At 44.9% G+C, this 26,791-nt stretch overlaps 1 pseudogene; it reads left to right on the forward strand.

The window, feature by feature from the left end:
- Positions 1 to 8,413: 8,413 nt before the first annotated feature.
- Positions 8,414 to 16,858, forward strand: LOC136491826 (carboxylesterase 15-like; annotated as a pseudogene).
- The last annotated feature ends 9,933 nt before the right edge of the window (positions 16,859 to 26,791 follow it).

The raw sequence follows: 26,791 nt of genomic DNA on the forward strand, positions 1-26,791 counted from the left end.
TCGGCATCGATGGAGTCCCATGTTCTGCCAGAGTGGTCGGCATAGCACCTGGAGTGCTCGGCACCCCGACTGCAGTGCTTAGCACTACTCCTTGACCGCTCGTCAACACTCCTGGAGTGGTCAGCACCACTGTAGGAGTACTCGTACCCATCTTTGAGTGGTCGGCACCACTGCAAGAACTCTCGGCTCCGCTACGGGAGCATTCGACACCTGTCCTGGAGTGGTCGGCACCACTACAGGACTACTCGACATCGCTACGGGAGCATTTGGCACCTGTCCTAGAGTGGTCGGCACCACCGTAGGACCACTTGGCACCGCTACGAGAGCGTTCGGCACCCGTCCTAGAGTGGTCGGCACCACTGCAGGACCGCTCAGCACCGCTACAGGAGCGTTCGGCACCCGTCCTAGAGTGGTCGACACTACTACAGAACCACTCGGCACCACTCCTGAAGTGCTTGGCACCCCTCCTGGAGTGCTCGGCATCACCCCAGGAATGCTCGGCTCTGTTGTTGGAGTGGTCGACATCTCTTCTCCAGCGTCTCCACCACCGTGGATGACCAAGTGCTCGATGACAAAGGTGCTGGTGAAGCCGTCAGCTTCCCCTGTTCTCGGACTGTCCCAGTCCCAAGCCGCCTTCTCGTCGAACACGACGTCGCGTGAGACAACCACTTTGCCTCCGCATGGGTTGTAGAGCTGGTACGCCTTGGTACCTTCCTCGTAGCCTAGGAGCACCATCGGTGTGCTCCTGTCCTACAGCTTGGTGAGAACCGGCTTTGTCTTCCTAATGTGGCTGATGCAGCCGAATGTCCGGAGGAAGGACACGCTCGGCTTGCGCCCATACCAAGCTTCAAATAGCGTCTTGCCCTTTAGGGCCTTGGTGGGCACGCGGTTGAGGATGAACACCACCATTGTCACGGTCTCACCCCAGAACCTTGCCAACATGCTCTTGGCCTTCATCATGGATTGAGCCATGCCGACCACCATCTGGTTCCGCCACTCCACCACGCCATTTTGCTATGGTGAGTACACTGCGGTGTGGTGTCGCACCACACCCTGATCCACGCAGTACGCAGTGAACTCCATCGAAGTGAATTTGTCGCCACGATCAGTCCGCAGCATGCGCAGCTTCTTGCCGCTCTCCGCCTTCGCGTGCGCCTTGAACTTCTTGATCACCTCCGTCGCCTCGTCCTTGCTCGTCAGGAGTTGTAGCAACATATAGCGACTGCAATCATTCACGAGCAGTAGGAAGTACCACCGACCACCGTTTGTGGCTGGTGTGATTGGCCCACAGAGATCACCGTGGATGAGCTCGAGAGCATCTGCCGTGCGATACTTGGCCGCCTTTGGGAATGGCAGCCTCCTCTGCTTCCCGGCCAGGCAGCTGTCACATAGCTCGCCTATGTGCTTGATGTGGGGTAGCCCTCAGACCATCTTCTCCAACTGACCGAGCACGTTGAAGCTGATATGGCCGAACCGGGCATGCCACAGCCATAGCTCCTCGGTGTGCCGTGTTTCCAGGCACACTGGCTGCTCCACCTTTAAGTCGAGCAGGTATAGCTAGTTCTAGGACCTCTTCACCTTGGCAAGAAGCCGCTGCTCCGGTCCCTGATCCTGAGGACGTCATCCTTGATCAGTACCTCGCTGCCACGCTCATCCAGTTGACTAATGATGATGATGCTTGAACGTAGTTGCGGGATGTAATATACATCCGTCAGCACGCAGTGCTCGTCGTTGTGGCATCTGAAGATGATGGTGCCACGCCCTTGGATCGCCACCCTTGAGCCGTCACCGAACTTCACCATGCCGGTCACGTTGCCGTCGAGCTCAGAGAAGGCTGCCTTGGAGCCCGTCATGTGGTTGCTGGCACCGGAGTCTAGGTACCACCGCTGCTCTTGCTCGCCGCCCACACGTCCGAGGTGGACTTGGGCGTGCGGTTCATCAAGGTTGACAGCTTTCAGAGCTTTGCCGTGCCCTTCCACCACCATCACCTCTCCCTTCTTCTTGGCCTCAACGTCGTGCAGTGCACAAAACGTGGCCATCAGGAGAGTGGCCTTATCATCCTCATCAGCCTGCGCTAAATGAGCCTCAGCCTTCTTTGCGTGGTTGGAGCCGACGCACATCGCTACAATGGACTCCCACGCCTCCTTAGCAGAGTTCTTCATCCTTAACGGCTCCATATACTCCGCTGGCACAACAGCGAGGATAGCCTCCAACGCTGCCATGTCGTCTTCTTCGTTGTCGGTGCCCTTGTCAATGGCATTACAAAGCCGTCAGGCTCTGAGCTTGACCTTCATGGTCACCGCCTACTCGCCATAGTTGGTGCGAGTTAGCGCCGGTCAACTGGTGCCACTGACCTCCCGCACCATGCGCACGACGACCTCCTATCATGGCTGGGTAGCCACAGCAGCACTGCTGCTGTTGCCCATCTCCAAACCGTCCGTCATCGCCAGCGGTTAGTCTGGTGACGACGCTTGTACGGCTTTGATACCACTTGTTGGCCATGAGATCTTCTGCACAGGTGAGACGACCGCTCACCGTCGTTGCCGACCACACACTACGGCTTGAGGTAGAAGAGGGAGGGAGAACAGAGCGCGCGCACACAGCACAAGCACCAGCGGTGGCCGAAGCTCTGTAGAGGAGATGGTAAAACTGAACTCTCTCACTTCACTGAGTTGCAGTGGAAAGCTATATATACAACTCTACCAATGTAATCCTAATGCACAGACATGCCAGGCTGCCATGCTACTACAGTGACTAGATGTGACAGCTGGCTGACTTTGGCGTCTGTCCCTGTTGTGGCTACAGTGCGGCACAGGAGCCTTTCGGCGTGCCTGCCCCTGCTGCAGCTACAGTGCTGCAGCAAGGGAGCCCTTTTGACGCCTGTCCCTGCCGCGCGTATAGAAGGAGAGCAACAGATTACTTTACAAGATTTAGGTCATTGCTGGAAAGAAAAATCTGATACGCTACCATATCCTGTTTCAAAACCTGCTGTGTCCACTTTTTAGGTCTCGTTCGCTGATCTGAAACTTGGCTGAAACTGGCTGAAAAACACCGTTTCGGCTGAATTGTTGTGACAGAAAAACACTGTTCCGGCTAAAAAAAGAAGCCGAACAAGCCATTTTTAAGACAAGCAAACGGGGCTTTAGTGCTTAATTTTTAAAATTTATTGCTTTTAGCCATCCGAAAAGTGGCTAGGCGAAGCGTAATATGGATTGTGTGGATAAGCCAAACTTCTCTTAAAAATGATAATTTTTTAAAAGACCTGTCAGAAAGGTTTGTTTCTCTTTTCTACGGTGCTAGCGGCTAACATTACTAGGACTCATTATCTCATACAAGCAGATGCTACTGCCTAATTCAGTAGCGCACTAGCGCTTGCCTTCAGCTGTACACGTTAGCCAGAAAGGCCTATTTGATTGCTTAGCTGCACTGTATTGTTAAGTGATTCAGCACCACATATGCATTAGCAAAAATGTTTATGTTGGGTAGTTGCTCAGGACTTTGTATACTGTTTCAGTTCCAAGTATATACTTTGTGACCCATATTTTTTGCCATGCTGTTGAAGCTATCAGATACTCCATCCATTCCAAATTGTAAATTGTTGTCTTTTCTAGATACGTAGTTTACTAGTTTTTGCTATGTATCTAGATATAATGTATTTGTACGCAGCAAAAGCTACATACCGAGAAAAGCATGGTGGATGTTAAATTGTTAATGCAATATTCACCTCTCGCCGTTCTGATTATGAACTTTAAAGGTCTCATACACCCGACCCTAAGATGGTAGACAACACTGGTACAGAGACGGCCTTTACTTCCGATGGAGAACCCCCTCTAGTCCCGGTTCCCCACCCAGGAGCAAGCATCCGGGACTAAAGGGGGGTCCTTTAGTCCCGGGTCAGAAACCGGGACTAAAGGGGACCTTTAGTCCCGGTGGGTAACACCAACCGGGACTAAAGGTGCCTCCTGACATGCCACGAGGCCGGCACCCAACCGGGACTAAAGGTTATTTTTTTTCTTTTTTCTTTTCTTTTCATTTTTTTGTTTTCTTTTCAAAATAGGTTTTCGAAGTCGTATTAGTATGTTTCGGTTCAAGCACAATGAACGTATTAAATGACACAATTCAAGCATAGAACTATATATATATATATATATATATATATATATATATATATATATATATATATATATATATATATATATATATATATATACATGCATGCATGCATACGTGTATTTTACAGTTGTTGTGATATAACAATTTTTCACTTATCCTCTAGCTTGGCTTCTATGGTAGTGTTGGGTCGAAGTAGAACTCGTCCTTGGAATCGATGACCTGGTCATTACAAAAACCGGCTATAGACTCTTGAATTGCTTTGATCTAGTCTTGTCGTATGACCTTTTCCTCCAACCATCGAGCCTACAGGTTTGAATTAAAGGAAAATAAATTAATATACATATATATATAAAGACATAGTAACACAATCAATAATAATAATTAAATGAATATATAGTGTATTTTTAACGTACTTTGAGTCTCTCTGTAGGAGTTCATTGGGAGAGCTCCTTGATAAACTTGCAAACATATTAACCACAGTAGTTGTTCCCTTGTTCCTGCCTCAGACACCACTTTATGAGAAAAAGATTTATCATCCAATCTGGTGATCCGGTGAAAGCTATATGTTTAATTAATAAAGATGATGCGATTTAGGGGACTTACTTTCAAAGGGATTACATTCAGTGGCGCTTTGCATTTTTCCATATGTTGCTTCTCAATAAAGGTTTTCCAAACACTACCCAATAAAAAATTTGCCATGTCATCAGATATAGTTAATCATCATGTTTGTGTGTATATATAGTTGCTAGAGATACCAAAATTACCTCTGGATAATATCTATCATATCTTGGTAGTCTTGTTGTGGTTTTCTCATCGAGTCATAGATTATCAAGTGACTTTTCACCAGATCGATGTCCATCAATATCCAGTGATTGCTGCATGTGTTTATAGGATATAACGCATAACACTCATTAATTAACTAGAATCAACATATGAGCCATTAAGGATGATTGACATTATTAACACTCACTTGAACTTGTAGGGAAAGAGTATATCCTTCTTGTGGCGTTGGTTCACTAAGAAGTTCATGAGGTTACTCTCTGACTCAGACTTCCAATTAGGCTTTGGAGTAATTGGGTCTTTGAATACTATATGGGGATCAACAAAACCAATTTCACTGCAGCCTTTCTTTCTTCACTCTGTCATTGTAAATCTGCATATATATAGTACTTGTTAGGATAATTTATATGCATATACACACATATGATGAGTTTAATAATAGATCGAAAGAATTATTACTTACAGACAATAGCAGCTAATGATAACTTTGTCCAGAGAGGTCAGGTGGCATAGTTGATGAAATTATGCAAAGTCAACATACATAACATCATCGCCACGGAACCAATGTTCGTCTCTAATTCTGACACCAATGCAGAAGTATCCACCGGTAGATGCCTGCATGTACCACTTATTTAGCAGGTATATTTGCGTCCCTAGATCACCTAAGGCTTGAGGGTTGTATAGACTCTGGCCTAGTACAAATTTTTTTCTTCCAAATATCAACCTCCGCCGCACTCTCAATGTTTCCATCACCAAACATATGGTAAAGGTCGAGACCAGTCTTTTCAATAAATTCACCAAGGTGATCCAAATCGATATCCGGAGGTATGTTTGTCTGATGCATTAATCCTAAATTCGAACCATATTCATTACCAACAACTAGCGGAGGGACTGATTAGTGCGATTGTTGTCCGAGTTGTGCAACTCCTTTCCCTGCCCGCTTCTTTTTCTGTGCCGCCTCAATTGACTTGGTGAGAGTACGATCATAGTCCGTTAACGTTGCTTTGGACGACTTACGAGATTTCCGCTGTTGTTGCTGGTAAGATGCCACCTTTTTTCTTAGAATATCTGGAGCTACGAAGAAGTACGGTTTCTCCAGGTTACTCCTTGCTTCTTGATCCTTTTAAGTTTGTCATAGAATATGGACATATCTTTTTTATATGCATCAGTTACTTCTTCCTTCTCTTCAGATATTATTTTGGAAATAGCCCTTGGTTTCACGGTGGCTTTCTTTGCCGGCGGGGCTGGTTCTTTGTTTGCGAGGCTGGCCTCTTGCTAGTACTTGGCTTCTTGGTAGGTGGGGATGGGGGAGGCGTTGGAGACCTCCTTAGAGGTGGTGGCAGCGGCGTTGGAGACCTCCTTAGAGGTGGCGGCTGTGGCATTGGAGACCTCCTTGGAGATGGTGTGGATGCAGCCTCGTCTTCCAACACATTGTTATCGTACAGAGCACTATGATGATCTGGCGATTGAACAATTGGACTTAGGTTGGGGGAGGATCTGCTACAAAAAAAGGAATGATATATTATTATGAGCAGATTGTTAATTATTTAAGCCAATATAAATTAATGATGTAGTATTTTCATCTGCACCTATGGTGAGGTAGTTCAGGAGGAGGTGGAGGCGACATCCCGGGAATGATGATGTAGCGCTTGCGCCATAGAATGAATGTCTTCTCTGCTTCTCCGAGAGTCTTCTCGCCATCACCTCCAGTAATGTCAAGAGGCAAATCACTAAAACCTTTTTCAACTTTATCTACCGAGATGGTAGCATATCCTTCTTGGATTATATTCCCATGAATCCTTAGTGTCTTGGTTCGGTCGATAGGATTAACAAGACCGATAGCCACCTTGATTGTGGAATTCCCCTTCAGAATGTGTAGCTCACACGATGTATAAGGTTCAATGATGTCATCCACAGGGAAGCGCAGTCCTGTGTCCCCTTGATTTGGTATCTCCGTGGAAGCGCAGCTACTTTTCAACTGAACAGATTGGCTAATGTTGATTCCTAGCTCTGATGCCTGCTTGCTTGCACTCACTGCTATTTGTACTTGCCTTCTGATTTCCTCCTGCATTCTCGCTTCAAGGTTTTTTCCCCGCTCCTATGCTTCACGCACCGCTTCCTCCAACCTCTGGAGCCGTTGTGCCTCTTCTTCCTTCTTTCTCTGGCGGCTTTTGTAGGAAGGTCTGTCCTGAGGGAGTCCATGCTCCCATGAGACACTTCCTTTGCCTCTAGTTCGGCCACCGTGTTCAATAGTCCCGATGGCGTATGTCAGTTCATCCTTCTCTCTGTTGGGCCTAAACGCACCACTAGCAGTAGCTCTCTGAGCATAAAACAATCTTTCTGCTGCTTCTTGCAGTCTTGCGCCATAAACGCACTACCCTGTCTCCTGGTCCAGTGTTCTTCCATGAGCGAAAAACCAATTCTTTGCACGCTCTTTCTACTCGAGTGATTCTGGTGTGATACCCTTGGCAAGAAGGTCTGCTTCCATTTTGTTCCACTTCTTAATGGCAGTCGGGTAGCCACCTGATCCTAAGTTATGGTGGTATGTCTTCTGTTGGGCATTACGTTGGTTCTTTATCACCCAACTCGCACCCTCTTCCGACGTCTTGTACTGTACAAACTCATCCCAATAGGGCCTCTGCTTTGAGATCGGGCATGGGACAGTAAAATCTGGTGCTATGTTCTTCTTCACATACGTCGTGTATAGGTGTTTCTTCCAAGTCTGAAACTGGGTGGCCATCTTCTTCATTGCCCAATCCCTAACTCGCTCCTTTAATTCATCACCATCTATTATATCATCATAACCATCTGTTTGGAGTGTGAAATGTTCTAAGACATCATTCCAAATTAATGTCTTGTCACGATCAAAGACAAAACTGATATGAGGAGCATTGGTCTTCTTCTTCCATTCGCGGGTACTGATCGGGAGCCGGTCCCATACAAGGTAACCACAGTGGTGCATGAATTTCGTTTTATTTGCCCCCCCCGGTTCGCCTATATCCACAATGAACTCTAAGATGATGAAGCAGCCCTCCAATGGCTTTTTGGGACCTCGAACATTTTTACTCTTCGTTGTAGTTGTTGATGTCGATCCAGAGGGCTACAAAACATAAACATTATTTTTAATGTCATGAGCACACATAACACATATGATAATATAAATAGCTAATAATAAAAAATATGTACTTGGCCAATATGTTGTTGCTCATTTTGTTCAAGAGCTAAGTACTGACTCCCATCATCCGCATCCTCTTGCACGTTATTTTTAGCACCATCATCGCCGGCAACTTGAGTGCTAGTGTTGATCAAATTCATCATCAACTCCTCCTCATCCATGTTTCTCGGGTCGGCCATCTAGCTTCAAAAAACAAAACCAATATATAGTACGTCAAATCTTTGCTTACATGCGTAAAATCTATGAACAATATGCATTATTAAATCTTGCCCCTCAGTCACGGACGCAATTCGCCACACTAGGGCGAACTGCGTTGGTACTAGGGCGAATTAGGGCTATACGTAAATGGCCGAGGGCGAATTGCGTCGGTGACTAGGGCGAACCATGTCGGTGACATCAACAACGCGATTCGCCCTAGTCATCAACGCAATTCGCCCTAGTGTGATTGTTTAGCGTTAACGATAACGATAATATGAATGTTGATCCACTAGGCCACGAGAGAGGGCAGTGTGACGAGAGTGGCGGTGCTCCACTCCGTCGTATATATGTTTGTACACATAGGTGAACGAGGGTGGCGGTGCTCCGCCGTATAAACCCTAAACCCTAGGGCGAACGAGGGCAGCGGTGCTCTGCCGTATAAACCCTAACGAGGGCGGTGGTGCTCTGCCGTATAAACCCTAAACGTTGTGGAGCTAGCCAAGGAGTGAACTTCTTCTTAGCGACCGTGTCGCATGTCGTGGACGACTGCCTCAGCATTGTGCAGCTTCTTAGTGACGGCACCATGACGCGCTCTGCGGAGTACTCCGCGCTCCCTCTCCAGGGCGAGGTGCCATCCAACCTGCCCGTCCAGTGGAAGGACGTCGTCTACAACGCCGCGCACGCGCTCCGCCTTCGCATGTACAGGCCCACCGACGACAACACGACGACGGCCAATAATAAGCTGCCGGTGCTCGTCTACTTCCACGGCGGTGGCTTTTGCCTGTGCAGCTTCGAGCTGCCCCACTTCCATGTCGGCGCGCTTAGGCTCGCCACGGAGCTCCCAGCGCTCATGCTCTCCACTGACTACCGCCTGGCACCCGAGCATCGCCTCCCCGCGATGCACCGCGACGCCGAGGTCGTCCTGTCGTGGCTCCGTGCCCAGGCTGAGACCGACCCGTGGCTAGCCAATGACTCGACTGACCAGGGCAGGGTGTTCATCTGCGGCGACTCGGCCGGCGGCAACATCGCGCACCACGTCACCGTCCAATACGGCAGCGGGCAGCTCGCCCTCGACCCCATCATCCGGATCGCCATGTGCGTCCTGCTCTGGCCCTTCTTCGTCGCCGAGGAGAGGACGACATCTGAGACGGCCGGCCTTGTTGACGAACATGGCATGATGCTGTTCGACCAGGCGTGGCGCCTGGCGCTACCCGTCGGCACGACCCGATGGCCAACCTGTTTGGGCCAGACAGCGTCCCGCTGGACGACGTCGCCTTCCCACCACTGCTCATCGTGGACCTAGACTAGGACGTGCTGCACGACCGCATATAGGACTATGCCGCTAGGTTGACGTCGATGGGAAAGCCGGTCGAACTTGCCGTGTTGCCGTGTTTAGAGGGGGCTAGGGCCACGGGTTCTTCATCTTCGACCCGGAATGAGAAAGCCGAGAGAACTCACCTCACGAATGCGGAGATGCGCGCGGTGGAGGGCTCATCGGCGCGAGGTGGGGTGGCGACCGGCGGCGACACGAGGAAGAAGAGGAGAAAGGGCGGTTGTTCGACGAGGAAGAAGAGGAGGGGATCGATCTGCGCCAGGCACTGGCACTTATATACCAGGGAGATTTACTCCCGGTGCCAACCACCAGCCAGGAGTAAAGGTCCTTTACTCCCGGTGCGTGTTACTAACTGGGAGTATTACTCCCGGTTGGTAACACGCATCGGGAGTAAAGGGTTTTTTTTTGCGGGCCACGAAACTGCAGCCCACCTTTACTCCCGGGTGGGCTTCCCACCCGGGAGTAAATGTGGGCTGCAGTTTCGTTTCCCGCATGTTTTGAGCAAATTTTTTTAATAAAATGCAATAGTCTTGTTAAATACATAGTAAATTAAATAAAAGGCATAAATTTTTTTTGTTAAAAATATGGATTTTTTTTCTTTATTGCACATAGGAAAAATCTATAGCCTAACTTTTTTTATTTTTTGTTATAATTATAAAACATAATGTAACTAATATTTATTATTTCGTTAATGCAAAAATGTAGTGTTTAATTAAAATTATTAAAACTATTGGTTTTGGACAGGAAATTTGTTTTCACATCATTTTAACGTTAATATTTTAATTTTTCATCACTCAATATCCTAATTTAACTTTTCGAGAGAGAAATCCCACCAAATTAAACATTGATTTAATTTGAAACACGACATAATAAACATCTGAATTCACAATTATTACATAATATCTCAAACACACACTACATTAAATCACTATATCATCAAGTGGGCACAGCAGTGAACTTCTTCTTTACGTATGTCCCTTGGTTATGATCGCGTTGTAACCATGAAGTGTCCTCATCATTTACCAAGATGCTAGGGTCTTTGTTCACTTTGATGGGCAGAATTCGGTCATCCTTTTCATAGTCTTCTGACATGTCTGACTTGTCCTCAATTCCCACGATGACTCTTTTCCCTAAAAGAACTATGTGGCGCTTTGGCTCTTTGGTTGAGTCATTATCGTTTTTCCCTCTTTTTGGTTTGGTAGACATATCATTGACATAGAACACCTGATTCACATCTTTGGCAAGGACGAATGATTCGTCTTTGTACCCAATATTACTAAGGTCTACTGTTGTCATTCCATACTCGTTGTCTACTGTTACCCCGCCTCCGATCACCTTGACCCATTGGCACTTGAACAATGGGATCTTCAAAGTAGGTGCATATTCTAGTTCCCATATTTCATCTATGCGGCCATAATATGTCTGCTTATTCCCATTCGGGTCTGTGGCATCTATACGGACACCACTATTTTGGTTGGTACTCCTTTTATCTTGGGCTACTGTGTAGAATATGTTCCCATTTATCTCGTACCCTTTGTATGTGACAATATGCCATGATGGTTGCATAGCCAATAAATACAGTTGCTCATGGATGCTCTCATCACCTTGACATTTTTTTCACAACCAACCGCCGAAAGTTTCTATGTGCTTACGCGTAATCCAAGCTTCAGTCTTCCCTGGAAACTCGGATCGTAAGAGATCCTTGTGTGTCTCAATATACGGATCTACCAAAGAGGAGTTCTGTAGAACTGTGTAGTGCGCTTTATTGAAATAATCATCCTTCGTACCAATATATGTTTTCCTCCCTAGTGTCCCCTTTCCGCTTAATCTCCCCTCATGTCTCGATTCAGGAACACCAATCGAGTTAAGGTCGGGAATAAAGTCAACACATAACTCAATGACCTCTTCTGTTCCATAGCCCTTGGTGATGCTTCCTTCTAGGCGAGCATGGTTGTGAACATATTTCTTCAGTACTCCTATGAATCTCTCTAAGGGGAACATGTTGTGTAGGAACACAGGACCGAGAATAAAAATCTCCTTGACTAGGTGAACTAGGAGGTGTGTCATGATATCAAAGAAGGAAGGAGGGAACACCAACTCAAAGCTGATGAGATATTAAACCACATCATTCTGTAGTTTAGCTAGATCAGTTGGATCAATTGCCTTCTGAGAAATTACATTGAGGAATGCATATAGCTTCACGGTGGCTAGACGTACATTTGGAGGTAGAATTCCTCTTAATGCAACTGGAAGTAATTGCGTCATGAGAACGTGACAGTCATGGGACTTTAAGTTACAGAATTTCTTCTCTGGAACATTTATAATACCCTTTATATTCGAGGAGAATCCAGATGGTACCTTGATGTTGTTTAAGCATTCAAACATGATTTCCTTCTCCTCTTTGCTTAGAGTGTAGCTAGCAGGACATAGGTAATGGCATCCATCATCTGTGTTCTCTGGATGTAGGTTGTCTCTTTCTCTCAAACAAGGCAGGTCTTGTCGTGCTTCAAATGTGTCCTTAGGCTTTCCATACACACTCATGAAGCCTAGCAGGTTCACACAAAGATTCTTCGTCAGGTGCATCACGTCGATCGAGCTGTGGGCCTCTAGGACTTGCTAATAGGGTAGGTCCCAAAATATAGACTTCTTCTTCTACATGGGTGCGTGACCGTTAGCGTCGTTCGGAACAGGTTGGCTGCCATGTCCTTTTCCAAAGACGACTTTCACATCATTGACCATATCGAGTACATCCTCACCAGTTCGGTTGCGAGGCTTGGTCAGGTGGTCTGCCTTCCCTTTAAAATGCTTGCATTTCTTTCTTACGGGGTGATTTGCAGGAAGAAATCGACGATGGCCAAGGTACACGACCTTTCGATATTTTTTCAAGAATACACCTCTAATATCACCGAAACAGTGTGTGCATGCATTATATCCCTTGTTTGACTGTCCTGAAAGATTACTTAGAGCAGGCCAATCATTGATTGTTACGAACAACAATGCTCTCATATCAAAGTGTTTCTGTTTGTACTCATCCCACACATGTACACCTTCTTTATTCCACAAAATGAGAAGTTTGTCAATAAGTGGTCTTAGGTACACATCGATGTCATTGCCAGGTTGCTTCGGGCCTTGGATGAGCACAGGCATCATAATGAACTTCCGCTTCATGCATAACCAAGGAGGAAGGTTGTAGATACTTAGAGTAACAGGCCAAGTGCTATGACTACTATTCTGCTTTCCAAAAGGATTGATACCATCTGTACTTAAAGCAAACCTTAAGTTTCTTACGTCATTTGCAAACTCTGGGAATTTTCTGTCGATTGCTCTCCACTGGGACCCATCAGCAGGGTGTCTCAACATATTGTCTACCTTACGGTCTTCTTTGTGCCATCGCAATAATTTTGCATGTTCTTTATTTCTAAACATACGTTTCAAGCGTGGTATTATAGGAGCATACCACAACCTTGGCAGGGATTTTCTTCCGCGGACGTTCGCCCTCAACATCACCAGGGTCATCTCGCCTGATCTTATGCCGTGATGCATGGCATACCGGGCATGCATCTAATTTCTCGTACTCTTTGCCACGGTACAGGATGCAGTCATTAGGACATGCATGTATCTTCTCGATTTCAAGCCCCATAGGACAGACAACTTGTTTTGCTTCGTAGGTAGTGGCGGGCAATTCATTGTCCTTCAGAAGCATCTTTTTTTGGATTTTTAGTAACTCTCCAAATCCCTTGTCAGATACACCATTCTTTGCCTTCCATTGCAGCAATTCTAGTGTGGTTCCCAACTTTTTCTGCCCTGCATCACAAGTTAGGTACAACAATTTCTTGTGATCTTCTAACATCCGCTTGAACTTTATCTTCTCCTTTTCACTTTCACATTCTCTTTGTGCGTCACGAATGACCTGACAAAGCTCATCAGCAGGCTCATCTTCTACGGCTACCTCTTCTTTAGCTTCTCCCATTGCAGTATCATTGAAGCACGCACCATTGGGAATAATATCATTGTCGTCCCATTGTTCTTCTTCACCTTCTTCCATTACAACGCCGGTTTCTCCGTGCTTCGTTCAACAAATATAGTTTGGCATGAAACCCGACTTGAATAAGTGTGAATGAAGAGTCCTTGAACAAGGATATTCTACCGTATTCTTACATATGGCACATGTGCAGCACATGAAACCGTCGTGTTTGTTTGCCTCGGCCGCACGTAACAAAGAATGCACGCCGTCAATGAACTCTTGGGAGCGGCGATCAGCATTGTACATCCAATGCCGGCTCATCTGTATTACATGACATAAATACCATATTACAACCTAGATCATAATTAATTATTTATACAACATGCGTGCCACCACAAAAGGTACAAATTTATGAAAGCATTGCTACAATGTAGACAATCCCAACTACCACTAAAAGAACTAAAGCTAAAATACATTTTAGGAGCATAAGGATTTCGCGACCAATCTCAACTAAAACAGACAGATCCCTCGATTATGCAACATCTTTAGACTTCTTTGGCTGGATCACTGCCTCATTAGCCGCCATATCTGCCTGTTGTGAAAGATATTTTTGCATGAGTTCAACATACTCTTCCTCCCAGTAGAAGCCTGAACATCGTCCACTGCCATCCCACTGAAATTAAAACAAAAAATTAGAACTTTAATCACAACCATCATAAAAATAGGTATAAACTAACCATAATCATAAAATACGATAAAATAACTCACATTGCGATCTGGATACTTGTAGAAGATACGACCATTGTTGGGACCCTCTTTCTTCACTCGGTACTCCATCACAATCTTCGTCTCATCACGACACTTGCCGCATGGAATGAGAGGGAGGCCCGGCCTAAGTCGCTTTGGAAACCCATAAGAGTCCGAGGACCCGGAAGCAGTTGCCATCTACTCTCTATACTCATTTTTTAATACACTATAAATTTCTTATTTTATAAACAAATAAAATTAAAAAACTATAAAATTATCTATATCTCTAAATAATGAAGTGTGCTATGCATGCTAGAAATAAAAAGTGAATACTAATTTTAAATACATACTTTAACCTTTCTTCATCCAAATATGCAAACTATAAGTTATTTTGAGCTCAAATTGTTTACAAATAAAAAAAAGCACCATAAAAAGAATATATATATAGTGAACAATATGAGATAAGCCAATGATGAAAAATGAGAGTATGAGATTGGTAACCTTTACAACTGAAGAATCGACGGAGGAATTAAAGAAATCGACGGAGAAATCGAAGAATGGATGGAGGAACAATGGAGGGAGCAAGCAAGAACACTAGTGCAGTGAGCTTGAAAATGTGTTGAGCTCGGGCTCAGGGAAGAAGAAGGAGACGGCCAGGATATAAAGGGAGACCTTTAGTCACGGTTGGTGGCTCCAACCGGGACTAAAGGTAACTTTGCAACCCCCGGCGCAGCCACGGCCCGGGAGTAGACCTTTACTCCCGGTTAGAGGCACCAACCGGGAGTAAAAGTCTACCTTTAGTCCCGGTTGATGATTCCAACCGGGACTAAAGGTCCCTGCCACCTCTGTCTGGCGCAGTAGCCGTTGGGCAGGGACCTTTAGTCCCGGTTGGTGGCTCCAACCGGGACTAAAGGTCTCTCTAGTCCCGGGCACAAAGAATACTGGGACTAGAGTCCATTTTAGCTGAGGATCAAAGATGTGTTTTCTACTGGTGCAACTTCCACATCTCCGGTTCTGTGCAACTTCATGACCATCGAACAGAAGAACGCGCCTCTGCTGAACAAGAGCACAAAATGGCCCCTGCACCTGAGCTTCCCTAGCGCTGGTGCATGCTCCACATGCGCCGGCAAAGTACCGGAGGGCTCCGTAGTCCAGTAGGAACAGTCGTTCCTGGACGACACGCCGCAGGTCGGTGACAGGTATGCGCTCACCTGTCGACCTGCGCTGCGTACCTGACGTCCGATTGCGTCATCCAGACGCACAGGGAGGCGGGAGGCGGACCTATACTAGCGTGGTCCCGTGCATGGATCAACCTTGCACTTTCATTCAGATTCGATCTTGAGTTATCTGTTATCGACACTGTCATTAGCACACGTTATTGTGGTTGCAGCTTGCTTGAACTAGTGCATTCTTAATCGTCGTCCAGATAATTTGGCATGATGACCAAATCCAGGTTCTTGTGCTATGATTCTTCCCGTGCTTTGTTATCTCTGGTCTCTGGATATCACGGGATCCACTAAGCCCTGTCCTGAAATCAACGGCAGCTAGGTGCCGCTAGCATCTATCTGTCAGTTTCAGGCTTTCAGCTTCTCACTGCCGTTCCGGGCTTCCGCCTTCCGGTGACGTCCACTGGAAAGAAACAGTCAAACATTTTTTTTTATCCAACAGTCAAACAGATGGGAGCTTTCAGCAATGCTGCCGCGGCCAATGCAGGCGGCACCGGCAAGGTTTACGTCGCCGAAAGGCCTTTCCGTAGTCACCGGCTCGTCTGGAAAACCTGGGCGCCTTTGAGGGTGAGGATATTTCTCTGGCTGGCTCTCAGACGCCGTCACTGGACTGCGGATAGGCGTGCTAGGCACGGCCTCGAAGCTAGAGAGACCTGTTTCCTCTGCGATCAAGACCAGGAGACAATCGACCATATCATCGCAGTGTGACCGTTCACAAGGGAGCTTTGGCACCACATCCTACAAGCTCTTGGTCTTCAGTTACCTGCAGGGACAGCATCTTTCTCTTGCCTGGTGGCGACGCATCAAGTCACTCGCCAATGGACAGCGTCGAAAAGGTCTCGATACGCTATTTGCTTTGGTCTCTTGGCAGGTTTGGAAAGAGCGTAACCCCAGATGCTTCCGCGACGCCTCGGCAACAATCGTCGAGTTGCTCCAGCTCATCAAGATGGAGGCCGACCGATGGATTGAAGCGGGCGCCGCTGGTCTTGCAGAACTAGCTAGGGGATAGCTATGCATAGTGTCTGCTATGTCGTTGTCGTTTCAATCATGTAGTCCGGCCCAGATGTGCAGCCGGCTACGCCGGCAAAACCTTGTATTTCATTTCGCTTCCTTTTTAATGAAAATGATGCGCAGATCTCCTGCGCATTCGAGAAAAAAACGTCGCCGAAAGGCCGGCCGGCGGCCGGGCCGGCGAGCGCAATAATTTGGATGCTGGTCGACAGGAACCGGAGGACGTGTCACATGAAATGAAAGCTAAAAAACAAAAAAGGTCCTGTGATCTTGACAAAACGAGGAAATGGCGGTTGCTGCTGGAGACATGAGGATTCGCACTTTTTTTCTCTCTCTCTAGACTCGGAATTTCGATGTGGCCTTTTGGCTGGTATTTGTTGGTTGGTTGGTTGGTTGAAAATAATGCCATTGCACGACGGCTTTGCTTGCATGTACGAGTGGATTCGCGTGTATCTGATGAACCAGAACATTCGATCAGCGTTAGGTGTGACTGATCGACCGTCTGAAACTCTCAATGGGCACACGAAAAGCGATGAAACAGGAGATGATGAACTGGATGAAGGCGATTTGTAGCGTAATGGTGCCAAATACACAAGAAAGGGGTACGATTCAGGTGTCGTCCACTTGTAGCTTTGCCAGATTGCTAGGTCCCATACTCAGATGAGTCACGTAACTCGTAAGACGTTACTGATTGCTCGTTTGGATTCTTGGAGGATGAACACTGTAGCCATATTTGGGCTAGTGACAATTTGAGTACTTCGCTCAAATTTTTGTTGACCGCATTACTAGTTTTTTAGGAAACAGGAGAGATCCCCTACTAGTTTTTTTGCATCTAGTTATTTCTCCTCTCGTTTTGGTTGATAATTAATGTACACCCCCCCCCCCCCCCCTCCCTAATTTTTCATCTAACTTGCCACTTCTTCTACTATTTAAAAGCTAAAATATACCCTCAAATCTAAATCTTAACTACCCAATCTACTTTCATGAATATTTAAATGGACATATGTTATACATACAAGTGATTCTTTCATTCATCTTTTTTTTTCTCGGAATGTCCTCTGTGTCCCGTATGTGATCCGGAGCCACAATCGGTTGACATACGAGTTAGAACAACTTGTATATAGGAGTCTAATTCCAAGACATGCCAAGTGACGGTATGCAGTTCGATCACAAGAACGTTGAAATAGATCTCGACCGTTGAATAACTCTCCGAGCCATAAATTATCGAAATGACCATGCAACAAATTTATATGTTTCGCTGCAACGTATGGGCACACTTGCTAGTTTCTTATAATAAAGCAATATTACTTTACATATATAATTCTTGATATGAAAATTCAATATATTGAGAAATGGTTGAGTGGTTTGTTAGTCCAGACTCGTGGTAGGATCTTATACATATCTACATCGATAGTGAAATTTTGTATTCCAAAATCAGCTACTTTCTTGTAGTATACATTTCATAGCATTTTGGAACCACTAGTAGAGAACCGAGCTTTACTCCCGGTGGAGAACCCCCTCTAGTCCCGGTTCCCCACCCGGGAGCAAGCATCCGGGACTAAAGGGGGGTCCTTTAGTCCCGGGTCAGGAACCAGGACTAAAGGAGGACCTTTAGTCCCGGTGGGTAACACCAACCGGGACTAAAGGTGCCTCCTGACATGCCACGAGGGCCGACACCTTTAGTCCCGGTTGGTAATACGAACCGGGACTAAAGGTTTTTTTCTTTTTTTCTTTTCTTTTCATTTTTTTGTTTTCTTTTCAAAATAGGTTTTCGAAGTCGTATTGTACGCTGCTAATTATACATTTATACGCGCATATAGTATGTTTCGGTTCAAGCACAATGAACGTATTAAATCACACAATTCAAACATAGAAATATATATATATATATATGCATTATATATATATTTACATGCATGCATGCATATGTGTATTTTACATTATATTATTTCATGTGCATATATTATAAAAGATTGCATTATAGTTGTTGTGACATAACAAGTTTCCTCTCATCCTCTAGCTTGGCTTCAATGGCAGTGTTGGGTCGAAGTAGAACTCGCCCTTGGAATCGATGACCTGCTCATTAAAAAATCCGGCTATAGACTCTTGAATTGCTTTGATTTGGTCTTGCCGTATGACCTTTTCCTCTAATCATCGAGTCTACATGTTTGAATTAAAGGAAAATAAATTAATATATGTACATATATATATATAAAGACATAGTAACACAATCAATAATAATAATTAAATGAATATATAGTGTATTTTTAACGTACTTTGAGTCTCTCTGTAGGAGTTCTTTGGGAGAGCACCTTGATAAACTTGCAAACATAGTAACCACAGTAGTTGTTCCCCTGTTCCTGCCTCAGACACCACTTTACGAGAAAAAGATTTGTCATCCAATCTGGTGATCCGGTGAAAGCTATATGTTTAATTAATAAAGATGATGCGATTTAGGGGACTTACTTTCAAAGGGATTACATTCAGTGGCGCTTTGCATTTTTCCATGTGTTGCTTCTCAATAAAGGTTTTCCAAACACTGCCCAATAAAAAATTTGCCACATCATCAGATATAGTTAATCATCATGTTTGTGTGTATATATAGTTGCTAGAGATCCCGAAATTACCTCTGGATAATATCTATCATATCTTGGTAGTCTTGTTGTGGTTTTCTCATCGAGTCATAGATTATCAAGTGACTTTTCACCAGATCGATGTCCATCAATATCCAGTGATTGCTGCATGTGTTTATAGGATATAACGCATAACACTCATTAATTAACTAGAATCAACATATGAGCCATTAAGGCTATGATCGACATGATTAACACTCACTTGAAGTTATAGGGAAAGAGTATATCCTTCTTGTGGCGTTGGTTCACTAAGAAGTTTATGATGTTACTCTCTAACTCAGACTTCCAATTAGTCTTTGGAGTAATTAGGTCTTTGAATACTATATGGGGATCAACAAAACCAATTTCATTGCAGCCTTCCTTTCTGAGCTCTGTCATTGTAAATCTGCATATATATAGTACTTGTTAGGATAATTTATATGCATATACACACATATGATGAGTTTAATAATAGATCGAAAGAATTATTACTTACAGGCAATAGCAGCTAATGATAACTTTGTCTAGAGAGGTCAGGTGGCATAGTTGATGAAATTCTGCAAAGTCAACATACATAACATCATCGCCACGGAACCAATGTTCGTCTCTAATTCTGACACCAACGCAGAAGTCTCCACTGGTAGACGCCTGCATGTAACACTTGTTTAGCAGGTACATTTGCGTCCCCAGATCAGATAAGGCTTGAGGGTTGTATAGACTCTGGCCTAGTACAAATTTTTTCTTCCAAATATCAACCTCCGCCGCACTCTCAATGTTTCCATCACCAAACATCTGGTAAAGGTCGAGACCAGTCTCATCAAGAAATTCACCAAGGTGATCCAAATCGACATCCGGAGGTATGTTTGCCTGATGCATTAATCCTAAATTCGAACCATATTCATTACCAATAACTAGCGGGGGGATTGATTGGTGCGCTTGTTGTCCGAGTTGGGCAACTCCTTTCCCTACCCGCTTCTTTTTCTGTGCCGCCTCAATTGACTTGGTGAGAGTGCGGTCATAGTCTGATAACGTTGATTTGGACGGCTTACGAGATTCCCGTTGTTGTTGCTGGTAAGAAGTCACCTTTTTTCTTAGAATATCTGGAGCTACGAAGAAGTACGGTTTCTCCGGGTTTCTCCTTGCTTCTTGATTCATTTTAAGTTTGTCATAGAATCTAGACATGTCTTTTTTATATGCATCAGTTCCTTCTTCCTTCTCTTCAGATATTATTTTGGGAATAGCCCTTGGTTTCACGGTGGCTTTCTTTGCAGGCGGGAACTGGTTCTTCGTTTGAGGGGCTGGCCTCTTGCTAGGCTTCTTGGTAGGCGGGGGTGGGGGAGGCATTGGAGACCTCCTTGGAGGTGTTGGCAGCGGCGTTGGAGACCTCCTTGGAGGTGGCGGCTACGGCGTTGGAGACCTCCTTGGAGATGGTGTGGATGCAGCCTCGTCTTCCAACACAATGTCATCGTACAGAGCACTATGATGATCTGGCGATTGAACAATTAGATTTAGGTTGGGGGAGGATCTGCTACAAAAAAAGGAATGACATATTATTATGAGTAGATTGTTAATTATTTAAGCCAATACACATTAATGATGTAGTGTTTTCATCCGCACGTACCTATGGTGAGGTAGTTCAGGAGGTGGTGGAGCCGACATCCCTGGAATGATGATGTAGCGCTTGCGCCATAGAATGAATGTCTTCTCCGCTTCTCCTAGAGTCTTCTCGCCATCACCTCCAGGAATGTCAAGAGGCAAATCACTAAAACCTTTTTTAGCTTTATCTACCGAGATGGTAGCATATCCTTCTTGGATTATATTCCCATGAATCCTTGGTGTCTTGGTTCGATCGATAGGATTAACAAGACCGATAGCCACCTTGATTGTGGAATTCTCCTTCGGAATGTGTAGCTCACACGTTGTACAAGGTTCAGTGACGTCATCCATAGGGAAGCGCAGTCCTGTGTCCCCTTGATTTGGTATCTCCGTGGAAGCGCTGCTGCTTTTCAACTGAATAGATTGGCTAATGTTGATTCCTGGCTCTGATGCCTGCTTGCTTGCACTCACTGCTATTTGCACTTGCCTTCTGATTTCCTCCTGCATTCTCGCTTCAAGGTTTTTTTCCCGCTCCTGTGCTTCACGCACCGCTTCCACCAACCTCTGGAGCCGCTGTGCCTCTTCTTCCTTCTTTCTCTGGCGACTTCTGTAGGAAGGTCTGTCCTGAGGGAATCCATGCTCCCACGAGACACTTCCTTTGCCTCTAGTTCGGCCACCATGTTCAATAGTCCCGATGGCGTATGTCAGCTCATCCTTCTCTCTGTTGGGCCTGAACGCACCACTAGCAGTAGCTCTCTGAGCATAAAATAATCTTTCTGCTACTTCTTGCAGTCTTGCGCCATAAACACACTTCCTTGTCTCCTGGTCTAGTGTTCCCCCATGAGCGAAAAACCAATTCTTTGCGCGTTCTCCCCACTCGAGTGATTCTGGTCTGATACCCTTGGCAAGAAGGTCTGCTTCCATTTTGTTCCACTTCTTAGTAGCAGTCGGGTAGCCACCTGATCCCAAGGTATGGTGGTATGTCTTCTGTTGGGCATTACGTTGGTTCTTTATCACCCGACTCACACCCTCTTCCGAAGTCTTGTACTGTACAAACTCATCCTAATAGGGCCTCTGCTTTGAGATCGGGCCTGGGACAGTAAAATCTGGTGCTATGTTCTTCTTGACATACGTCGTGTATAGGTATTTCTTCCAAGTCTGAAACTGGGTGGCCATCTTCTTCATTGCCCAATCCCTAACTCGCTCCTTCAATTCATCACCATCTATTATATCATCATAACCATCTGTTTGGAGCGTGAAATGTACCAAGACATCATTCCAAATTAACGCCTTGTCACGATCGGAGACAAAACTGATATGAGGAGCATTGGTCTTCTTCTTCCATTCACGGGTACTAATCAGGAGCCGGTCCCATACAAGGTAACCACAGTGGTGCACAAATTTTATTTTATTCGGCCCCCTCGGTTCTCCTGTATCCACATTGAACTCTGAGATGATGAAGCGACCCTCCAATGGCTTTTTGGGACCTCGAACATTTTTACTCTTCGTTGTAGTTGTTGATGTCGATCCAGAGGGCTACAAAACATAAACATTATTTTTAATGTCATGAGCACACATAAGACATATGATAATATATATAGCTAATAATAAAAAATATATACTTGGCCAATATGTTGTTGCTCATTTTGTTCAAGAGCTAAGTACTGACTCCCGTCATCTGCATCCTCTTGCACGTTATTTTTAGCACCATCATCGCCGGCAACTTGAGTGCCAGTGTTGATCAAATTCATCATCAACTCCTCCTCATCCATATTTCTCAGGTCGGCCATCTAGCTTCAAAAAACAAAACCAATATATAGTACGTCAAATCTTTGCTTATTACATGCGTAAAATCTACGAACAATATGCATTATTAAATCTTGTCCCTCGGTCACAGATGCAATTCGCCACACTAGGACGAACTACATCGGTACTAGGGCGAATTAGGGCTATACATAAATGGCCGAGGGCAAATTGCGTCGGTGACTAGGGCGAACCACGTCGGTGACATCAACAGCGCGGTTTGCCCTGGTGTGATTGTTTAGCATTAACGATAACGATAATACGAATGTTGATCAACTAGGCCACGAGAAAGGGCGGTGTGACAAGAGTGGCGGTGCTCCACTCCGCCGTATATATGTCTGTACACATGGGTGAACGAGGGCGGCGGTGCTCCGCCGTATACATAGAAACGCATGGACGAAATGCATATGAATACAAATGACGTATATATACGTGTCGGCGCGGTGGCCGGTGTGCTGACGACGATGACGTGAGGCGGGCCGGCGTGCTGACGACGACGACGACGTGAGGCGGGCCGGGGCGGTGTCGGTGCGTGATTGTCTGTAGCCATGCATGCAAGTCCAACCAAAACTGCTAACATCATCACATATGATATTTTTGATAAACTAAAAAACGCTTAGTTTACAAACTGGGTATCAAAATTGAGTTCCTATTTGACCATTATATATCCTACAACAAATCCTTCAAAAAAAAGACCCTACATGAATATATTTGGATAAAATTTTGTTAACAAACATTGATCTATGAAGATAGAAAAAATTCTTCTATTGAAACTGCATCTTGGAATAAAGGCATATCATATAGTGATGAATATATGGCGGTTGATGGGCTGGATCATTTTCAGCTTTAGTGACAACGACAATGGTTGCCATCCTGAGGAGTTTGTAACGAAAGTTCATTAGCGGATGGTTCGTAGCGTTGTTTCCAAATAATATATAGCGTGTTTATTATACAAGCCATGGATTTACATCGATCTAATTAATTTCTAAAGTAATTTCATTGGTGGTCCTTAATTAAACTTGTCATGAGTTCAGGTCCCAGTGGTCTTAAAATGTATTTTTGTACCATAAAATGCAGTTTTTAACACTCTAATTAAACTTGCTAATTTATCCATATAATATCCAAATATTCAAAACTTGCGTTAAGATATGTTTTTTATTTAAAATCATTTAGAGTTCCAAATATTCATTTTTAGTTCCTAGATTTTGTGATTCAAAATTTGGAATTTTCAATCGACCTCGAGCGTTGACATGGCTTACACCAAAGTTGTAGTTTTCGACGTGATCTATAACTCGGCAGTGGAGGGCTCGGACGAATGTACAAAGAGATCGACGAATATATCACCTCGATCGAGCTCGGCAGTGTGGAGGGCCTCGGGCGCGGTGGGGCAACGCGCGGAGGAGGCTGCGGTGGAGGGCCACGGGCGCGTGCGGAGGAGGGGCACGGGCGCGCGCGGTGGAGGCCGCACGAGGAAGAAGAGGGCGGCGCCGGTGTCACGGAAGGCGAACGGACGCGGCGCGAGGAAGAAGAGGGCGGCGGTGTTCGACGAGGAAGAAGACGAGCGGATCGATCTGCGCCAGGCGCTGGAGGTTATATACCAGAGAGAATTACTTCCGGTGCCAGCCACCAACCAGGAGTAAAAACCCTTTACTCCCGGTGCGTATTACCAACCGGGAGTAAAGGTACCTTTACTCCCGGTGCGTGTTACCAACCGGGAGTAAAGGTATACCTTTACTCCCGGTTGGTAACACGCACCGGGAGTAAAGGGTTTTTTTGGCGGGCCACGAAACTGCAGCCCACCTTTACTCCCGGGTGGGCTTTCCACCCAGGAGTAAAGGTGGCCTGCAGTTTCGTTTCCCGCCTGTTTTAAGCAATAGTCTTGTTAAATACAATAGAAATGTAATAGTTTTTGTTAAATACATAGTAAATTAAATAAAAGGCATAAAATTATTTTGTTAAAAATATGAATTTTCTTTTTGTTTATTGCACATAGGAAAAATCTATAACCTAACTTTTTTTATTTTTTGTTAGAATTATAAAACATAATGTAACTAATATTTGTTATTTCGTTAATGCAAAAATGTAGTGTTTAATTAAAATTATTAAAACTATTGGTTTTGGATAGGAAATTTGTTTTCACGTCATTTTAACGTTAATATTTTAATTTTTCATCACTCAGTATCCTAATTTACCTTTTTGAGAGAGAAATCCCACCAAATCAAACATTGATTTAATTTGAAACATGACATAATAAACATCTGAATTCACAATTATTACATAATATCTCAAACACACACTATATTAAATCACTATATCATCAAGTGGGCACAGCAGTGAACTTCTTGTTTACGTATGTCCCTTGGTTATGATCGCTTCGTAACCATGGAGTGTCCTCATCATTTACCAAGATGCTAGGGTCTTTGTTCACTTTGAAGGGCGGAATTCGGTCATCCTTTTTATATTCTTCTGACATGTCCGACTTGTCCTCAATTCCCACGATGACTCTTTTCCCTGAAAAAACTATGTGGCGCTTTGGCTCTTTGGTTGAGTCATTATCGTTTTTCCCTCTTTTTGGTTTAGTAGACATATCATTGACATAGAACACCTGATTCACATCCTTGGCAAGAACGAATGGTTCGTCTTTGTACCCAATATTACTAAGGTCTACTATTGTCATTCCATACTTGTTGTCTACTGTTACCCCGCCTCCGGTCACCTTGACCCATTGGCACTTGAACAATGGGATCTTCAAAGTAGGTGCATATTCTAGTTCCCATATTTCATCTATGCGTCCATAATATGTCTGCTTATTCCCATTCGGGTCTGTGGCATCTATGCGGACACCACTGTTTTGGTTGGTACTCCTTTTATCTTGGGCTACTGTGTAGAATATGTTCCCATTTATCTCGTACCCTTTGTATGTGATGATATGCCATGATGGTTGCATAGCCAATAAATACAGTTGCTCATAGATGCTCTCATCACCTTGACATTTTTTTTGCAACCAACCGCCGAAAGTTTCCATGTGCTTATGCGTAATCTAAGCTTCAGTCTTCCCTAGAAACTCGGATCGTAAGAGATCCTTGTGTGTCTCAATATACGGATCTACCAAAGAGGAGTTCTGTAGAACTGTGTAGTACGCTTTATTGAAATAATCATCATCCGTACCAATATATGTTTTCCTCCCTAGTGTCCCCTTTCCGCTTAGTCTCCCCTCATGTCTCGATTCAGGAACACCAATTGAGTCAAGGTCGGGAATAAAGTCAACACAGAACTCAATGACCTCTTCTGTTTCATAGCCCTTAGCGATGCTTCCTTCTGGGCGAGCATGGTTGTGAACATATTTCTTCAGGACTCCCATGAATCTCTCTAAGGGGAACATGTTGTGTAGGAACACAGGACCGAGAGTGAAAATCTCCTTGACTAGGTGAACTAGGAGGTGTGTCATAATATCAAAGAAGGAAGGAGGGAACACCAACTCAAAGCTGACAAGACATTGAACCACATCATTCTATAGTTTAGCTAGATCAGTTGGATCAATTGCCTTATGAGAAATTGCATTAAGGAATGCACATAGCTTCATGGTGGCTAGACGTACATTTGGAGGTAGAATTCCTCTTAATGCAACTGGAAGTAATTGCGTCATGAGAACGTGACAGTCATGGGACTTTAAGTTACAGAATTTCTTCTCTAGCACATTTATAATACTCTTTATATTCGAGGAGAATCCATATGGTACCTTGATATTGTTTAAGCATTCAAACATGATTTCCTTCTCCTCTTTGCTTAGAGTGTAGCTAGCAGGACGTAAGTAATGGCGTCCATCATCTGTCTTCTCTGGATGCAGGTTGTCTCTTTCTCTCAAACAACGTAGGTCCTGTCATGCTTCAAATGTATCCTTAGGCTTTCCATACACACCCATAAAGCCTAGCAGGTTCACACAAAGATTCTTCGTCAGGTGCATCACGTCGATCGAGCTACGGACCTCCAGGACTTACCAATAGGGTAGGTCCCAAAATATGGACTTTTTTCTTCCACATGGGTGCGTGACCGTTAGCGTCTTTCGGAATAGGTTGGCTTCCATGTCCTTTTCCAAAGACGACTTTCACATCATTGACCATATCGAGTACATCCTCACCGGTTCGGTTGTGAGGCTTGGTCAGGTGGTCTGCCTTCCCTTTAAAATGCTTGCCTTTCTTTCTTACAGGGTGATTTGCAGGAAGAAATCAACGA

Source organism: Miscanthus floridulus, chromosome 11 (assembly GCF_019320115.1).
Source record: "Miscanthus floridulus cultivar M001 chromosome 11, ASM1932011v1, whole genome shotgun sequence".
Taxonomy (NCBI): Eukaryota; Viridiplantae; Streptophyta; class Magnoliopsida; order Poales; family Poaceae; genus Miscanthus; species Miscanthus floridulus.